We start from the raw sequence: 19,482 nt of genomic DNA on the forward strand, positions 1-19,482 counted from the left end.
GTAGGCAGAAACTGTGAGGTAGAGAATATTGAGTTATAATGATATTAAAGCCCTCAGATAAAGAATAACATGCTTTCTGGGGTTTTTTGTTTTGTTTTGTTTGTTTTTTGGCCTTGCCGTGGGGCTTATGGGATCTTAGTTCCCCGACCAGGGATCAAACCCATGCCCTCTGCAGTGGAAGCGAGAAGTCCTAACCACTGGACCACCAGGGAAGTCCCACGTGCTTTCTGGTGATAGCGCAATAAGATAGTCCCACCTGGAGTTTGCTGTAGGCTGAACAACCTTCCATTCCCCAGCTTTATTCCAAAGTTGGTAAGCCTGGCTATGCCATGGTTCCTGTTCTGTAACGTAGAAGAAAGTGAACTAATCAATTACATTATAACCCCCATGGTCTCAGCTAATTATAAAATAACAGAAGAGAGGTGAAGGCATGAAGGTGAGAAACTCAGGGAAAAAAATCAACTGTCAGGATTTCACCAGCAACATCCAGAGAAAAGATAATACTAACTCTGTATTTTCTTAGGAAAAATATACCCCTAGAGAGGGTTAGATGGTTGAACCCTTTAAGTTGCTAAGAGAAAAGAAACCTACAGAAATATGGGTGGTGGACATTTCTGACAGCACAGCCAGGCTTCACAGAAAAACAGGAACCACTCCTTTTAAATGTCTATTTCCACATCTGTAAAATGGAAAGGAGATAACTACTTGTTATGGACTGAATTCTGTTCCCCTCCCCCCAATTCATATGTTGAAGCCTCAACCCCCTGTGGAGGGATTTGGAGAAAGGGCCTTTAAGGAGGTAATTAAGATCAAATGAAATCTTAAGAGTGGACCCTAATCTGATAGGGCCTGTTCTTATAAGAAAAGAAAGAGACACTAGAGCTCTCTGTCCTCGTGCACACAGAGGAAAGGCCATGTGAGGACACAGTGAGAAGAGAGCACCTTGATCTAGGACTTTGAGCCTCTAGAAGTGTGAGAAAACAAGCTTCGGTTGTTTAAGCCACCCAGTCTGTGGTGTTGTGCTATGGCAGTCTGAGCAGACTCATACACCACCTAAGAGGGTTGTGTGTAAGGAAAATTAAATCAGATCATGTTAATATATTAATAGAAGTACCATGTATCGGGCACCTCCCTGTGCCAGGCCCTTCATGGACATCATCTCCGGTCCTCCAAAACTTCATGCTCTTTGCACCCCTCACACTGCTTGGTGTGTAGTTGGTTTGTTGAATTTTGAATCTGAACATCATGGTCTTATTAACACAACATTTATAAGCCATAATTGTTTTTATGCATTCACTCATTCTGGAGTACTGAGTACTGACAATGTGCAGCTCCTTGTGCTATGGATAATTACGTGTGGAGACCCATAAGAAAATGAGGTACAGTCTTCCACTTAGAGACTCTGTGATCTAGTTAAGAGAGAGTAAGACAAGTATATCAATAAGTTACTTGTCCATGTGACTAATCTTTGGAAAAACAATAACATCACATCAAGATTAAACACAGGGACCCAGGGGCAGAAGCTCTGCATTTGAATCCTGGCTCTGTCACTTAGCTGTGTGATCATGGTCAAGTTATTTAACCTCTCTGAGTCTCTTTTCTCATCTGCAAAAGAAGATAACAATAATATCCACCTCAATCAGTTAGTGTAAAGATGAAGAGATAATATGCTTGAAATATGGGGCCTAACTAAAAGACCCTGGCAAAGGTAAGCTATTTCTATTATTGTTTGTTGTTTGCGTCTTCGTTCTTACTGGTTTCTGTTTCAAAGATCAACCTTTTCCAGAAGTTTTTTCTCTAGCGCTAAGGCTACCTATCAACAGCCTTCCAGGAACTGGCTGCACCTACTACATACAGAGCTACAGAGTGCGCAAGGGACAGACTAACACAACCTGCGACAGAGTGTCAGCTCCTCAAGGAATAGAGTTTATACTCTGTGTCCATTAAATCTGAATACAATGCTGTGCCATGGAGGGAGCCTAACATATATCCATTGCTACAAAGAAAAGAACACAGAGATAGAAGTCACGTGGATCTGAGAGCAGACGTGTCAACCTTTGAATCCAACACTGCCATTTCCCCAAAACAAGAACTGCAAGAACTAGTTGATAATATATCAGAAAAACTACTTAATTCACCATGGTTACCAGGAAAACAGGGCCTATTTTCCAAAATGCAGCCAAATATATGCACCAAAATGAAAAAGAGGAAAAAAATTTAGCATGCATCTGGTTTTCCAGAAATGGTATATTAAAAATATATCAATATTCAAACACCATGTGCTTTCTTGAGTTTTTAACTCTTACTTTGTCCTCTTTTTTTTTCTGCTAGGGTGTTTTGGGTGGATAGATAATTTCTTACTGCCATGATACAGCTTGGGATTCTTAAGCATATCAAGCGAGCATATGCATGGAATACAATTTCTGCAGAGAAGAGATTAGCCAAAAAGCATCACTGGGACATCTACCAAGTGTAGGGTTCTGCCAGGAAAAGGGAGTTTCAGAAAACTGTGCTTCTCAGCTCCTGCCCACAAGGATTTGGGAATCTTATTTGGGGACAGAGCACACATACCCTTGAAAGACAAGAGAGTATGGGGTAAGAGCCAAATGTGTAGGGCAGACAATATACTGTTACAGAAATCTGGATGAGAGCCAAGTCACAGAGGGCTGGATTGTTCAGGGGGAACGTCACAGAACTGAGCCTGAGCTAGTTTCTGATGGTTGAGGAAGAGGGAGACAAGAATAAAGAAATGCCAGAAGGTGCAGGATTAGGAAAGAGAGTAAAACGATTTAGGTGGAACAGAAGCTCCAGGCAGGAAATAATGAGACCAAGTTATAAAAAGAACCTAAATGTCATGTTAAGAAATTTGGATTTTAGCCAGAGAGTAGCTAGAAAGCTACTGAATATTTCAGAGGAAAAAAAAAAATTACAGGGTAAAAGCAATTTATTTTTAGGGTTTAATTTTTTCAGTTTTCTTAATTTTGTTGAAAAGGAAATAAATTCACATCGTGTAAATTTAAAAGGTACAAAAGGTACTCAGTGAAAGGTCTCCCTCTGCTTCTGTCCCCTGCTGCCCATTTTTATCCCTGGAAGCAAATCAATGTTACCGATTTCCTATATATTCTTCCAAAGATATCTATGCATATGTTTTGCAAATGGAATACAGTCAGATTTACTTACCTTAAAAATGTAATTTAAAGATTATTTTATATGAATACATAAAAAGATTTCTCATTACCTTTTTAAAAAATAGATGGATTGGTACAAAAGAGCATAATTCTATTTCTTTTACACTTTGCTGCTCAGATCTTCTCCTTGGAGGCAACCCATTGTCTCTAGTTTCATATACATCCTTCCAGAGATATTCTAGGTATATGGAAACAAATAAACACAAACTCACACATCCTCCTCACCCCTTTAAAAATATACAAATAGGATGCATAATATACACTATCTCACCTTCTTTCTTTATTTTAAAATATTTCTTAGAAACCCAAATAAAGTCCTTACTTAAATTAATGGTCCAATCTCAACTTCGTGGTTTTAACAATGGATTATGGTTATGTATATCTTATCACTGGGGGAAGCTGGGTGAAGAGAGAGTTCCTGACCCACAGGAACTCTCTGTACAATTTTTGGAACTTCTTGGAAGTCTTAAAATATGTCAAAATGAAAAGTATTAAGAATATTCCTTAGCAATTATTTCAGATCAGTACATAAAAGCTTCCCTTTTTATAGATGCATAGTCATACTTTTCATGAATAAAATATTTAACTTGTCCCCTATGGAGCCAAGTATCTCAGATTTCCTTTAAATTCCTGAAAATTAATAACAGTGTCCAACCGTGTGTACTCAGACTTTGACTCGATGGTTAAGAGTGGGCTAGGTACCAAACTATGTAACCACAATAAAGACTGTAGTGGGAAATCAGGGGCTGGGAAATCAGGAGCTCCCAGTTCTCATCCTAGTCTTCTCACTAATGTTTGACTTGCAGTAGGTCACTTAACCCTCCTGTTTTGGCTCTCTCATCTGCAACATTGGGATTACCTACCTTGGTTACCTTTCAATTATCTTGAGGGTTAGACAAGATGATAGATGGAACATGACTTACTTAAGTTGAATCCACTATAAAAATAAAAGTTTGGCAAGTATGACTATCACCTATATCAGAATCCTCTACCTACAATCAGAAATAGGAGTTATCTCCACAGACATAAAGAACAGATTTGTGGTTGTCAAGGGGAAGGGGGGTGGGGAAGGGATGGAGTGGGAGTTTGGGGTTAGCAGATGCAAACTATTATGTATAGAATGGATAAACAACAATGTATAGCACAGAGAACTATACTCAGTATTTTGTAATAACCTATATGGGAAAAGAATCTGAAAAAGAATAAATAAATAAATAAATAAATATATATATATATATATACACACACACACATATATATATTATATATATAATACATAATATATATATAAAGCTGAATCCCTTTACTGTACACCTGAAACTAACACATTTTAAATCAACTATACTTCAGTAAAAAATAGATTAATTTTTTAAAAAGACAAAAGAAAAGAATATAAAAAAGAATGCATATATGTAAAATGGAATCACTTTGCTATAGAGCAGAAATTAACACACATTGTAAATCAACTATACTTCAATAAAAAAAAAAGAAATAGGAGTTATCTCATGGCAGATTTAGTCTCCCTTTGAGTGCCAAAGAAAGCTGCATCTTACCCCATATTATTTTTGATTTAAAATAAAATTATTTTCTGAGCGCTTCTGTTTTCTAATCCAGTCACTAATGACTGTCAGAAGGGGTGCCACACCATAATAATGATAAATAAAACATTTGCATTTAATAGCCATTCTGCCTCACTTCGATGCACAGTTTAATAACCCATCTAACAGGTTGACTCCTTGGTATTAGTACATTTTGCAGGTAAATCATCCTGTTGGAATCAAGAAGCAATTTTAGTTAACACCCAGACATTCTAAAGGGGTTTCACTCAAGGGCGATATTCAAAGTATTGGCTTCCACCAATCAGAATGGCACAAAAAGACACACCCACGCTGGTTCACCTGGGCTGGAAAGCAGAGTGCAGGTTTTATTTTTGTTTCTTGTTTTCCCTGAAAGGGAACTTCAAGTTGAATTTCTCCAAGAACTAGACAATGTAGCCAACACCTATGTTTAAATTTTTCAAGGTAAACATTTTCTCCTCAGTATTCTATGGTGCAGAACTGGAAAAGATTCAATGCCTTTTTTCTAAGGAAATGTGTGGCTCCTTGTGCAGAGTTGCTTGCTGCATACAGCCTGCTCAAAGTGGGTGCCTATTATCCCAGTGGCAACACCAGCTTATTTAAATTTTCATGGCCTGCTGTTCACTGGGCCTGAACTGATGATACTAATCAGGTAAATGGTCATGCCCTGGGATCCAGGAGTTCTACTTCTCAGAATTTACCCTAAGGAAAGGATGGATGCTTTAAGGGAGGTATCAGCTCACTACGATCATCCTAGCTGCACTCCTCACCTATAGGGATGGGTCCCCAGCAGCCAGCAGCTCTATTCAGTCTGACCCACCACTGGCCCAGCTGATTGGACAAAGCATAGATTCCCAAGACAAAAAGAGCCAGTCGGAGTCTTTCTCCCAGAATTTGGAATTGGGATAAAGAGATTCCACTTCAGTCAAAAACAGACTCTTGTAAGATAGAGATATAATGTTGAAAGAGCGAAGGGACCCATCTTCTCCCACCATGGGGCCTGAGTAACAGAAAAAGCTAGGCAATGGGAGAAAAATGAAGCCCACCCAGAGGGAAGCACCCAGAAGAGGCCCACCTGGCTACAGAGTCCATTCCTTTCCCTGGGCCCCTCGCCTTTCCTCCCTCTCTGTGACACTCCCTCTATCATCATCAAAAGTCCGTCAATTGACTGATGATAGGGAATTCCCTGGCAGTCCAGTGGTTAAGATTCCGTGCTTTCACTACCGAGGGCCCGGGTTCAATCCCTGGTCGGGGAATCCCACAAGACACACCGTGCAGTGCGGCCAAGGGGAAAAAAAAAAAAAAAAAGGCTGACGATAACTTGAATTGGTCTCTTGCAACTAAAGAATTTAACTAGAAAATAGCTCACCAAGATACTCATTGCAGCATGATTTGAGACTTGGAAGCAACCTCAATGTTCAGCAGCAGAAGAATCATTGTCAGTGCTGCCATACACAGGTGTGCAGCCTTTTAAAACACAGATTACAGGGCCTCCCTGGTGGCGCAGTGGTTGAGAATCCGCCTGCCAATGCAGGGGACACGGGTTCGAGCCCTGGTCTGGGAAGATCCCACATGCCGCGGAGCAACTACGCCCGTGAGCCACAATTACTGAGCTTGCGCGTCTGGAGCCTGTTCTCCGCAACAAGAGAGACCACGATAGTGAGAGGCCCGCGCACCGCGATGAAGAGTGGCCCCCGCTTGCCCAACTAGAGAAAGCCCTTGCACAGAAACGAAGACCCAACACAGCCAAAAATAAATAAATAAATAATTTTAAAAAAAGAAAAAAACACAGATTACATAGACCGTGTAGCAACAGGATTAAAGAGTTGTTAACTGATACAAGGATAAAGCAAAATTTTATGAGCACTTGGGTTGCAGCTATATACAAAATATGTCTAAAGATGGACAAAGGCTGGAAGAGAAGAGAAAACAGACCAGAAAAAGTAGATGTGGAAATATGAGGTGATAAATACATAAAATTGAACATGGCACTGGGAATGGAAATGAAAGTAAGGATGTGAATGGCCTATTGAATGAAACATTGACTGGAAAGGCGGCAATTCAAATCAGCTATGAGATTTCAAGTTTGGGTGATGGTATTTGGTGATATTAACACAAATAGAAAAGAAAGGGGAAGGAAGGGAAGGGAGGGAAAAACAAAAGAAGGAAAGAGGGAAAAGAGGAATATAACAGTCCTGGAACAAGGGCTCTGCTATTGTGGGAGAGTTAACATGCTTTGTTAGACACAGAATCATATCTGAACACAAACCTGAAGATCTTCTGGTTTTCATTCTACAAATGGAAAACCCGAGGTCCCCAGAGGTGAAGGCCATCTAGTTAAGACTTAACAGATCCAGGCTCTTAAAGTTCAAGTGGACTTCATATATACACCATACTGTCCATTGTTTCATAAAAGTATACAAAAACTGGATTAAAGCCAAGATATAATGGGTTTGATTTGCAGACCTTTCCTCATTGACCTATTAATAAATTAAGTTCTCATTTCAGTGTCAGATTCTTCCCTGAGAAACACTGCTTTTTAAAAATATTGATTTCATAAAGTGATTATGGAGGTTGACAAGTTGTTCAGGTAACTGACCAAATAGCATTTTAAAACAATTTCCTTTCTTTCTTTATTTTGCTGCGCCAGGTCTTAGCTGCAGCACACAGGATCTTTGTTGCAGCATGCATGTGGGGTCTTTGTTGTGACATGCACATGGGGTCTAGTTCCCTGACCAGGGATTGAACCCTGGGCCTCTGCATTGGGAACACGGAATCTTAGCCACTGTGCCACCAGGGAAGTCCCAAAATAGTTTCCTTTCTAATAAAGATAGGTCAAGAGTTAGAAATGAGGGCAAGACATATGAATGAAAGTTCCTCCCAGCAGGAGGCACTATAGCACATGGAATCAGACTACAGGGGCAAACCTTAGCTTTGCAGCTCTCACTAGCTACGAACTCTTGGATGAGTCTTAGGTGGTACGTAGTAGGTGCTCTATAAATGTCAGCTCTTATTATTAGCCAACTGAAAGGCAGGACTACTTGCCGTGACTGCTGGTTCCAGGTCAAGGCATTAGGGACCCTTGGGCAAGCATGGAAGAGTCCAGTTAGGCAGACTAAGCCACACCAGGGCCTGGACATGCAGGCAAGCAAGTAAACAGATCAGATGAACTCTGAGCCACAGTTCACATTGGGTTTCCTAGAGAATATTCAAAGCTGAGTTTAAGGGGCAGGATGCCAGGACAGGAAATAATTGGAGAATACTCAGCTTAACCCTAGAAGAGAACTGAAGCAGGCCAACAATGGTGGTAGTTGGGGGGTGGGAAAGGATATAATAGAAAAAAAGAGTGCTCAGCACCATTCAGGACATAGGAAGAAACCCGGTTACCTGGCGACATCAAATGGTAGGTTGGAGTTAGAGGCTTAGAGGTAACACTTGTTAAAAACTGTGCGGGGTCTAAAGTTTTACCCCATTTCCAAGCTTGCAAGTTACTCTTTCATGGACACTGGTAAAAGGCATGAGCCTCTTGGTCAGAGATTGAGGATTTTATTACATGTGGCAAAAGAAGTAGCCAGAGCTTTGTGTTGGTTTGCAGTGGTTCCCCATGTCCCCCAAATCCCACAGTGATGACACAAAGAACCCATCCAGGATGCCTGCCCATGCAGAGGGTTGCCATGGGAGAGGAACACTGACCTGGAGGGATTCACTGTTTTTATAGTGAGCAGTAGCAAATCTTTGTCTGGGAGGAGGCATTGCCTCTTCCCTGAAGGTCGCTTGCTGCACATATAACCCTGAATAATGGCCTGGACAAAGAGCCATCGGGGCCTTGCATTCTTGGCATACTCAGAAAGAACAGACAGGGAGGCCCAGTGCCCATGGCAGATTCTCTCTTTCAACAACCCTTTTAAACCAGGATGGAAACTTTAGTCAGGGTGAATTCAAAAATGAGGTGGAATTAAGTCAAAAGAAAGGAGACTGTAGAAGCACAAAAGTGAGGTGCTGGAGAGAGCAGGTGAGTCAGAGGCTGGCTCTGGAGATAAGGAGAGACCCCAGACAGGGACGTTGGCCTTAGCCAGCATAGAAGTCATAAGAAAAGGTAAGATCTGCAAGGGAGAGAAGGCAGAGAGAGAAGGACTCACATAAAATGCCCAACTGAATTAGCAGATGCAAACTATTACATATAGGATGGATAAACAACAAGGTCCTACTGTATAGCACAGGGAACTATATTCAATATCCTGTGATAAATCATCATGGAAAAGACTATGAAAAAGAACATATATGGAGGATTAACCAAGATGGCGCAGTAGAAGGACATGCTCTCACTCCCTCTTGCGAGAGCACCAGAATCACAACTGGCTGCTGGACAGTCATCGACAGGAAGACACTGGACTTCACCAAGGAGGATACCCCACGTCCAAGGACAGAGGAGAAGCCACAGTGAGAGGGTAGGAGGGGCGCAATCAGAGTAAAATCAAATCCTATAACTGCTGGGTGGGTGACTCACAGACTGGCGAACACTTATACCACAGAAGTCCACCCACTGGAGTGAACGTTCTGAGCCCCATGTCAGGCTTCCCAACCTGGGGGTCCGGCAACGGGAGGAGGAATTCATACAGAATCAGACTTTGAAGCCTAGTGGGAATTGATTGCAGGACTTCGACAGGACTGGGGGAAACAGAGGCCCCACTCTTGGAGGGCGCACACAAAATAGTGTGTGCATCGGGACCCAGGGGAAGGAGCAGTGACCCTGGGGGAGACTGAACCAGACATACCTGCTGGTGTTGGGGGGTCTCCTGCAGAGGCGGGGGCTGGCTCTGTTTCACCGTGGGGACAAGGACACTGGCAGCGGAGGTTCTGGGAAGTACTCCTTGGCGTGAGCCCTCCCAGAGTCTGCCATTAGCCCCACCAAACAGCCCGGGTAGGCTCCAGTGTTGGGTTGCCTCAGGCAAAATAACCAACAGGGAGGGAACCCAGCCCCACCCATCAACAGTCAAGTGGATTAAAGTTTTACGGAGCTCTGACCGCCACAGCAACAGTCAGCTCTACCCACCTCCAGAGCCTCCCATCAAGCCTCTTAGATAGCCTCAACCACCAGAGGGCAGACAGCAGAAGCAAGAAAAACTACAGTCCTGCAGCCTGTGGAACAGAAACCACATTTACAGAAAGATAGACAAAATGAAATGGCAGAGGGCTATATACCAGATGAAGGAACAAGAAAAAACCCCAGAAAAACAACTAAATGAAGTGGAGATAGGCAACCTTTCAGAAAAAGAATTCAGAATAATGATAGTGAAGATGATCCAAGACCTCGGAATAAGAATGGAGGCAAAGATTGAGAAGATGCAAGAAATGTTTAACAAAGACCTAGAAGAATTAAAGAACAAACAAACAGAGATGACCAATACAATAACTGAAAAGAAAACTACACTAGAAGGAATCAATAGTAGAATAACTGAGGAAGAAGAACAGATAAGTGACCTGGAAGACAGAATGGTGGAACTCACTGCTGCAGAACAGACTAAAGAAAAAAGAATGAAAAGAAATGAAGACAGCCTAAGAGACCTCTGGGACAATATTGAACGCAACAACATTCGCATTATAGGGGTCCCAGAAGGAGAAGAGACAGAGAAAGGACCAGAGAAAATATTTGAAGAGATTGTAGTCAAAAACTTTCCTAACATGGGAAAGGAAATAGCCACCCAAGTCCAAGAAGTGCAGAGAGTCCCATACAGGATAAACCCAAGGAGAAGCACGCCAAGACACATAGTAATCAAAGTGGCAAAAATTAAAGACAAAGAAAAATTACTGAAAGCAGCAAGGGAAAAATGACAAATAACATACAAGGGAACTCCCATAAGGTTAACAGCTGATTTCTCAGCAGAAACTCTACAAGCCAGAAGGGAGTGGCATGATATACTTAAAGTGATGAAAGGGAAGGACCTACAACCAAGATTACTCTACCCGGCAAAGATCTCATTCAGATTCGACAGAGAAATCAAAAGCTTTACAGACAAGCAAAATCTAAGAGAATTCAGCACCACCAAACCAGCTCTACAACAAATGTTAAAGGAAATTCTCTAAGTAGGAAACACAAGAGAAGAAAAGGACCTACAAAAACAAACCCAAAACAATTAAGAAAATGGTCATAGGAACATACATATCGATAATTACCTTAAACATGAATGGATTAAATGCTCCAGCCAAAAGACACAGACTTGCTGAATGGATACAAAAACAAGACCCATATATATGCTGTCTACAAGACACCCACTTCAGACCTAGGGACACATACAGACTGAAAGTGAGGGGATGGAAAAAGATATTCCATGCAAATGGGAATCAAAAGAAAGCTGGAGTAGCTATACTCATATCAGATAAAATAGACTTTAAAATAAAGAATGTTACAAGAGACAAGGAAAGACACTACATAATGATCAAGGGATCAATCCAAGAAGAAGATATAACAATTATAATTATATATGCACCCAACATAGGAGCACCTCAATACATAAGGCAACTGCTAACAGCTATAAAAGAGGAAATTGACAGTAACACAATAATAGTGGGGGACTTTAACACCTCACTTACACCAATGGACAGATCATCCAAAATGAAAATAAATAAGGAAACAGAAGCTTTAAATGACACAATAGACCAGACAGATTTAATTGATATTTATAGGACATTCCATCCAAAAACAGCAGATTACACGTTCTTCTCAAGTGCGCACGGAACATTCTCCAGGATAGATCACATCTTGGGTCACAAATCAAGCCTCAGTAAATTTAAGAAAATTGAAATCATATCAAGCATCTTTTCTGACCACAACGCTATGAGATTAGAAATGAATTACAGGGCATAAAACGTAAAAAACACAAACACATGGAGGCTAAACAATACGTTACTAAATAACCAAGAGATCACTGAAGAAATCAAAGAGGAAATCAAAAAATACCTAGAAACAAATGACAATGAAAACACGACGACCCAAAACCTATGGGATGCAGCAAAAGCGGTTCTAAGAGGGAAGTTTATAGCTATACAAGCCTACCTAAAGAAACAAGAAAAATCTCAAGTAAACAATCTAACCTTACACCTAAAGAAACTAGAGAAAGAAGAACAAACAAAACCCAAAGTTAGCAGAAGGAAAGAAATCATAAAGATCAGAGCAGAAATAAATGAAATAGAAACAAAGAAAACAATAACAAAGATCAATAAAACTAAAAGCTGGTTCTTTGAGAAGATAAACAAAATTGATAAGCCATTAGCCAGACTCATCAAGAAAAAGAGGGAGAGGACTCAAATCAATAAAATCAGAAATGAAAAAGGAGAAGTTACAACAGACACCGCAGAAATACAAAGCATCCTAAGAGACTACTACAAGCAACTTTATGCCAATAAAATGGACAACCTGGAAGAAATGGACAAATTCTTAGAAAGGTATAACCTTCCAAGACTGAACCAGGAAGAAACAGAAAATATGAACAGACCAATCACAAGGAATGAAATTGAAACTGTGATTAAAAATCTTCCAACAAACAAAAGTCCAGGACCAGATGGCTTCACAGGTGAATTCTATCAAACATTTAGAGAAGAGCTAACACCTATCTTTCTCAAACTCTTCCAAAAAATTGCAGAGGAAGGAACACTCCCAGACTCATTCTATGAGGCCACCATCACCCTGATACCAAAACCAGACAAAGACACTACAAAAAAAGAAAATTACAGACCAATATCACTGATGACTATGGATGCAAAAATCCTCAACAAAATACTAGCAAACAGAATCCAACAGCACACTAAAAGGATCATACACCACGATCAAGTGGGATTGATCCCAGGGATGCAAGGATTCTTCAATACACGCAAATCAATCAATGTGATACACCATATTAACAAATTGAAGAATAAAAACCATATGATCATCTCAATAGATGCAGAAAAAGCTTTTGACAAAATTCAACACCCATTTCTGATAAAAACTCTCCAGAAAGTGGGCATAGAGGGAACCTACCTCAACATAATAAAGGCCATATATGACAAACCCACAGCAAACATCATTCTCAACGGTGAAAAACTGAAAGCATTTCCTCTAAGATCAGGAACGAGACAAGGATGTCCACTCTCACCACTATTATTCAACATAGTTCTGGAAGTCCTAGCCACGGCAATCAGAGAAGAAAAAGAAATAAAAGGAATACAAATTGGAAAAGAAGAAGTAAAACTGTCACTGTTTGCAGATGACATGATACTATACATAGAGAATCCTAAAACTGCCACCAGAAAACTGCTAGAGCTAATTAATGAATATGGTAAAGTTGCAGGATACAAAATTAATGCACAGAAATCTCTTGCATTCCTATACACTAATGATGAAAAATCTGAAAGAGAAATTATGGAAACACTCCCATTTACCATTGCAACAAAAAGAATAAAATACCTAGGAATAAACCTACCCAGGGAGACAAAAGACCTGTATGCAGAAAACTATAAGACACTGATGAAAGAAATTAAAGATGATACCAACAGATGGAGAGATACACCATGTTCTTGGATTGGAAGAATCAATATTGTGAAAATGACTATACTACCCAAAGCAATCTACAGATTCAATGCAATCCATATCAAATTACCAATGGCATTTTTTATGGAACTAGAAGAAAATAATCTTAAAATTTGTATGGAGACACAAAAGACCCCGAATAGCCAAAGCAGTCTTGAGGGAAAAAAACGGAGCTGGAGGAATCAGACTCCCTGACTTCAGACTCTACTACAAAGCTACAGTAATCAAGACAATATGGTACTGGCACAAAAACAGAAACATAGATCAATGGAACAAGATAGAAAGCCCAGAGATAAACCCACGCACCTATGGTCAACTAATCTATGACAAAGGAGGCAAGGATATATAATGGAGAAAAGACAGTCTCTTCAATAAGTGGTGCTGGGAAAACTGGACAGCTACATGTAAAAGAATGAAATTAGAATACTCCCTAACACCATACACAAAAATAAACTCAAAATGGATTAGAGACCTAAATATAAGCCTGGACACTATAAAACTCTTAGAGGAAAACATAGGAAGAACACTCTTTGACATAAATCACAGCAAGATCTTTTTTGATCCACCTCCTAGAGTAATGGAAATAAAAACAAAAATAAACAAATGGGATCTAATGAAACTTCAAAGCTTTTGCACAGCAAAGGAAACCATAAACAAGACGAAAAGACAACCCTCAGAATGGGAGAAAATATTTGCAAATGAATCAACGGACAAAGGATTAATCTCCAAAATATATAAACAGCTCATTCAGCTCAATATTAAAGAAACAAACACCCCAATCCAAAAATGGGCAGAAGACCTAAATAGACATTTCTCCAAAGAAGACATACAGACGGCCACGAAGCACATGAAAAGCTGCTCAACATCACTAATTATTAGAGAAATGCAGATCAAAACTACAATGAGGTATCACCTCACAGCAGTTAGAATGGGCATCATCAGAAAATCTACAAACAACAAATGCTGGAGAGGGTGTGGAGAAAAGGGAACCCTCTTGCACTGTTGGTGGGAATGTAAATTGATACAGCCACTATGGAGAACAATATGGAGGTTCCCTAAAAAACTAAAAATAGAATTACCATATGACCCAGCAATCCCACTATTGGGCATATACCCAGAGAAAACCGTAATTCAAAAAGACACAGGCACCCGAATGTTCATTGCAGCACTATTTACAATACCCAGGTCATGGAAGCAACCTAAATGCCCATCGACAGACGAATGGATAAAGAAGTTGTGGTACATATATACAGTGGAATATTACTCAGCCATAAAAAGGAACGAAATTGAGTCATTTGTTGAGACGTGGATGGATCTAGAGACTGTCATACAGAGTGAAGTAAGTCAGAAAGAGAAAAACAAATATCGTATATTAACGCATGTATGTGGAACCTAGAAAAATGGTACAGATGAGCCGGTTTGCAGGGCAGAAGTTGAGATACAGATGTAGAGAACAGACATATGGACACCAAGGGGGGAAAACTGCGGTGGGGTGGGGATGGTGGTGTGCTGAATTGGGCGATTGGGATTGACATGTATACACTGATGTGTATAAAATTGATGACTAATAAGAACCTGCAGTATAAACAAACAAACAAACAAAACAACTAATACTAAACTTTCATTGGGTTATTTGTATGGAAATATGTTAATATAAATGTTTCAGACAGTACATGAAATTTCTAAAAATCTTATATGTTCTGGTATAATGTTATAGGTCATAATCCTAGTTATTACTTTAAAATGTATATCTCAGAAATAACTAATTTTCTTGTTAACTGCATTATTATGAACTTTCATCAAATCTTTAACCGTGGTCATTTTTAAGTCTTTTGTCATTTACAGACAGTTCTGGGTGTACTCTGATGCTTTTGTAAATATGTTCCTATAAAAGGGTTTCATCTTCAGGAAATTCATGGAAAAGACTCTGACAAGTACAGGTTTCTGGTAACTGACTGTACTGCTGAATTGAATGAATAAGCATTTTCAGAACTCTAATGAAAAACTGATGAGCTCATAAAAGTGCTAACAAAAGATCAAGATAAAAAAAAATTAATTACATGGGACTGAGTGAACTGATGAGGATGAGTATAATTTTTGTGACTTTCTGTTTGAATTTAAAAAAAGAAAAAATCCCACAAGGAGTCAGAGGCAAAGAATATACAAATCAATTTTCACTGCAAAGTAAAGGAGCTGTTACAGTGGAGGATTACTGGACTGAAGGTCAATATTATGACATAGTATGAGTGTGTTTCATGTTTGGTAATTGCAATCATTGTTGCTTTTGTTGTGGTCATCCATGTACAATGCTTGGTGTCAGTCTATTTATCTCTTGTAAAAATAAAATACAGTGTGTGTGTGGAAAAAAAAAAAAAGAATATATATGTATAACTGAATCACTTTGCCATAGACCAGAAACTAACACAACATTGTAAATCAACTATACTTGAATAAAATAATTTTTTTCAACGCCCAGTTGAGAGGCTAGAACAAAGAGACAGAGGCAGCCAGGTGGAGCAGGAAGTTCAGGCAGGGGGAGAACCGGGGCTGTGTGAAATCAGTCAAAGCACGCCTGCGCTCAGGGGTCTAGGGAGACCCCCCCCAACCCAGCCCCCGGCCGGGCGAGGGACCCCTTCCATGCACTCCCTCAGCGCCTCCTGTCGGCTCCACTGCCCCGTGGCTGGCTGTGACCGCCCTGGGATTATAAATCCTCCTGGAACGGGGGGCGTGTGCTTCACCTCCATACCCAGGGTCTGCAGCAGCGCCTCTCATGGCTGGCGTTCAACGTACACACTGTGAATTAACAAGTCAACCAGTTAGTCGGTGAGGCAGTTTCTGGAAGCCTTACAAGTGTCAGATTCTGCACGTGAATCATGTAAGATGAGGAGTGAGAACAAAGCGGCTGCTCGTGGAAACTGGGAAGTCACAGGTCCCAATTCCAGAAGACGGGTTTGTCAGCGGAAAGGTACACACACCAACCCTTCAGGCACTAAGGGTGGAGAGTGGGGTGAAAAGCCAAGGTGGCAACTCTTATTCTTTATGTCCCACCTCCCACCCCTTGCCTTGTGGGTGTGAAGAGTCACACCGCTTCGAAGGGAAGCACGACTGTTATGGCTGAAGCGAAAAGAAATGGCAACAGTCAACTTTAGGTGTTTAGAAAAAATTTCCACGAGTGCTTTAGTGAAATCAGGTGTGGGGAGAAGCGGGGGAGCAGGGTACAGAGCTAACACCAGAGCAGTGGAGTCTGGGAAAGAGAAGACGAGGAAGAGGCCCTGCTTCCAGGAGACCCGGGCGAGGTCTGGCGGGTGGGGAAGGAAGTCAGAGATGGGGGCCAGGAACCCTGACTTGGAAAGAGGGCCTGCTCCGGAGCACCGGGTTGCAGGGATCCTATCAGGAGATCACCGTGCTCCTACCTTCCCAGCTCGGGGCCTTCGCACTTCTGTGCCCTCTGCCTGGAATGCTCTTCCCATGGCTCAGCCCCTCATTGCCTTCAGGTCTCTTCAGAAATACTGTCTCTCAGAAGGGCATGCCCTGACCATCTGTCTAACATAGAACCCACCTCCTCCATCTCTCTCGAGTCCATTTCCCTGATTTTATTTACTTTCCTAACATACACAATACACGTCAGGGGATACATGCCACCAGAGTTCCTAAGAGCCTGTTTTCTGTTTCTAATAAAACTAAGGGAGATGAACAAAAATACAAAAGGTTCTTCAACATCGCTAATACATTTCTCTCTTCTAATGCATGTCTGCTACAGAGTAACATTTCTACTGGAAGTTCCCCTTTCAGGACCCCAAATGAAGAAAGAAACGTTGAAATTAGAGGGCAACACAGTCAGCAGTTTTGGTTTTTAAAAGAGAAGGTTGGGTCACCTCATCCGTTTGGAAGCAGTGGCCATGTCACATCCACAGAGCTCCACCACAGAAGACCCTCTGTTTGCCCCTCCTAAGACAGGGAGATGGAGGAGCAGGGATTCTCCACCACTCAGACTTTTGAAACATAAGTGACCTCAGCAGAGAGCTAAGAAGCTGGCATGAGTAACATCTTATTAAATAACCATTACTCCGTCTTCTAATGGAAATCTCTCCCAGTAGCAGGTATGTACAATCCCTCAGAAGAGGAAAATGTTTTTTTAATGGCAGAAAATTTTATATATCTTTCTCCCAGAGAGAACCCCTCTCTCAATGCCTTAAAAAGAACCAATTAATTAATAATATAAAACCCTGGCAACGAGAAGAGGGGGGCCTCTCCAGCTCAGGCCACAGGAACCTAAACCTCAGGCCAACATCTGCAAACCAGCCTACGCCCTTGGGAGCACACAGATGGAAAAGTCAATTTAATCATTCCTTTTTTGCTGTAGGGTGAGGGCCTCTGTCAGCAGGGGCTTGCATCATGCCTGTGGTTTTTCCAGCAGAAGAAAACCCACTCATGCACCAAGACTTTGCGGAGCCTTTCCAAACTGTCATGTGTGAGCTCACCTTTGGTGCCCCAGGACACCCCTTCACAGAATTGGGACCCTTAATGCCCAAGAAGGTAGAGCCCTAACGCTTCGCTAGGGTGGGACCAGATGGTGGTCACACCCTCCCCTACTACACGTGGGGCTCACTTCCATGCCCTGTGGGCTGATTACAAACTCCTAGTTTAAAAATTAAATAGCCAAGTCATCTTGAACCCAGTCCTGTAAAGGGGCCTGTCTTGCCAAGGCAGAGAGAGGAAAGCCAGCAGAAGAAAGAGTGGTGAGAGTAGAATTCATCACAATTCACATTCAGTTGGATTCTGAGCCTCTTAACCAAAAAGGAAGCTCATTTCCATCAGTGGCAACTCCCACCGCTAATGGAGTGACCTGGGGCTTACTTGAAATGAAAGCCTCCAGCTATTAATGCAGGACCTAGGGCATCAGGAGAGTTAAGTGGTTAATGCCACAGGGCTCTGGGGAGAACCGGCTCCAATTCTCTCTCAAGCCAGACAAGGTAAGGCCAGATACTAGAAAGATACCATCACAGGAGGAAGAAGGAAGGCAGGGTGGGAAAATGGCTGCTTTTAAGCTGTGAGAGCTGCTCTTTATCCTCTGCCTTCCCTCACAAACACACACACACACACACACACACACACACACGTACACAGGCACAAGATGTGATAACTCTAAGTACCCCCTACTCCACCTGGAGCAGGAAAGAAGAGTGTTAGTATCAATGTGAGGAAGTAGCCAAAGCTTTGTGAAGAAAGAGGAGGAACCTCTGAGGGTCAAGAGGGGAGACTTTCCCCAGGACCAGGTTACCCAACAAGATCGGAGGCCCTGGGATAAGGTAGTCTGGGGATAGAAAGTTCCATTAAAGACCAAAACCAAGGGAATTCCCTCGGGGCCCAGTGGTTAGGACTCTGCACTCTCACTGCTAAGGGCCTGGGTTTGATCCCTGGTCAGGAGACTAAAATCCCATAATCCACGTGGTACAGCCAAAAAAAAAAAAAAAAAAGCTAAAACTTAGTTCTCAGCTTCCTGGAGGATAGGAGAACCCTAAACAGGAGGAAATCACCTTGAGAGGGACATCAACTTTTACTAGAGGGAATGTGCAAGGATGGTAACAGTTTTTGAAATAGATTGTGTTGTTCTTTTTTGTTTCTCCATACGTTCATTTATTCATTCATCCAACAAATAGTTACTAAGTGCCTGCTGTGGGTCAGACACTGCCGAAGGACAAAGAGACATAACAGTAAAAAAGACAGACAAAGTTTCTGCCTTCATGGACTTTATATTCTGCTGGGGAGGCAATCAATAATTTTTAAAAAGCAGCAAATACTCAGGTGGTGCTTTCCACGTGTCAGATCCATTTCTAAACCCTTTCCATATAATAACTCATTTTATTTTTATCACAACCTATACGGTAGGTGCTATTATTATCCCCATTTTACAAGTAAGGAAACCAAGGCATAGGCAGGCTAAGTAACTTGTCCAAGTGCACACAGCTAATAAGTAACAGAACAAGGATTTGAACCCAGGAAGTTGAATTTTAGAGTCCATATTTTTAATCGACATAGATTGGTACAGGTATGGGTATGGGTTTAGGTTTGGGTGTGGAGAAGGAGAGGGAGATACAGACAGAGATAGAGAAGAGGACAGGAGACCTCTAAGTAAATCATCTTGAAAGGG

Source organism: Balaenoptera ricei, chromosome 9 (assembly GCF_028023285.1).
Source record: "Balaenoptera ricei isolate mBalRic1 chromosome 9, mBalRic1.hap2, whole genome shotgun sequence".
NCBI classification, from domain to species: domain Eukaryota; kingdom Metazoa; phylum Chordata; class Mammalia; order Artiodactyla; family Balaenopteridae; genus Balaenoptera; species Balaenoptera ricei.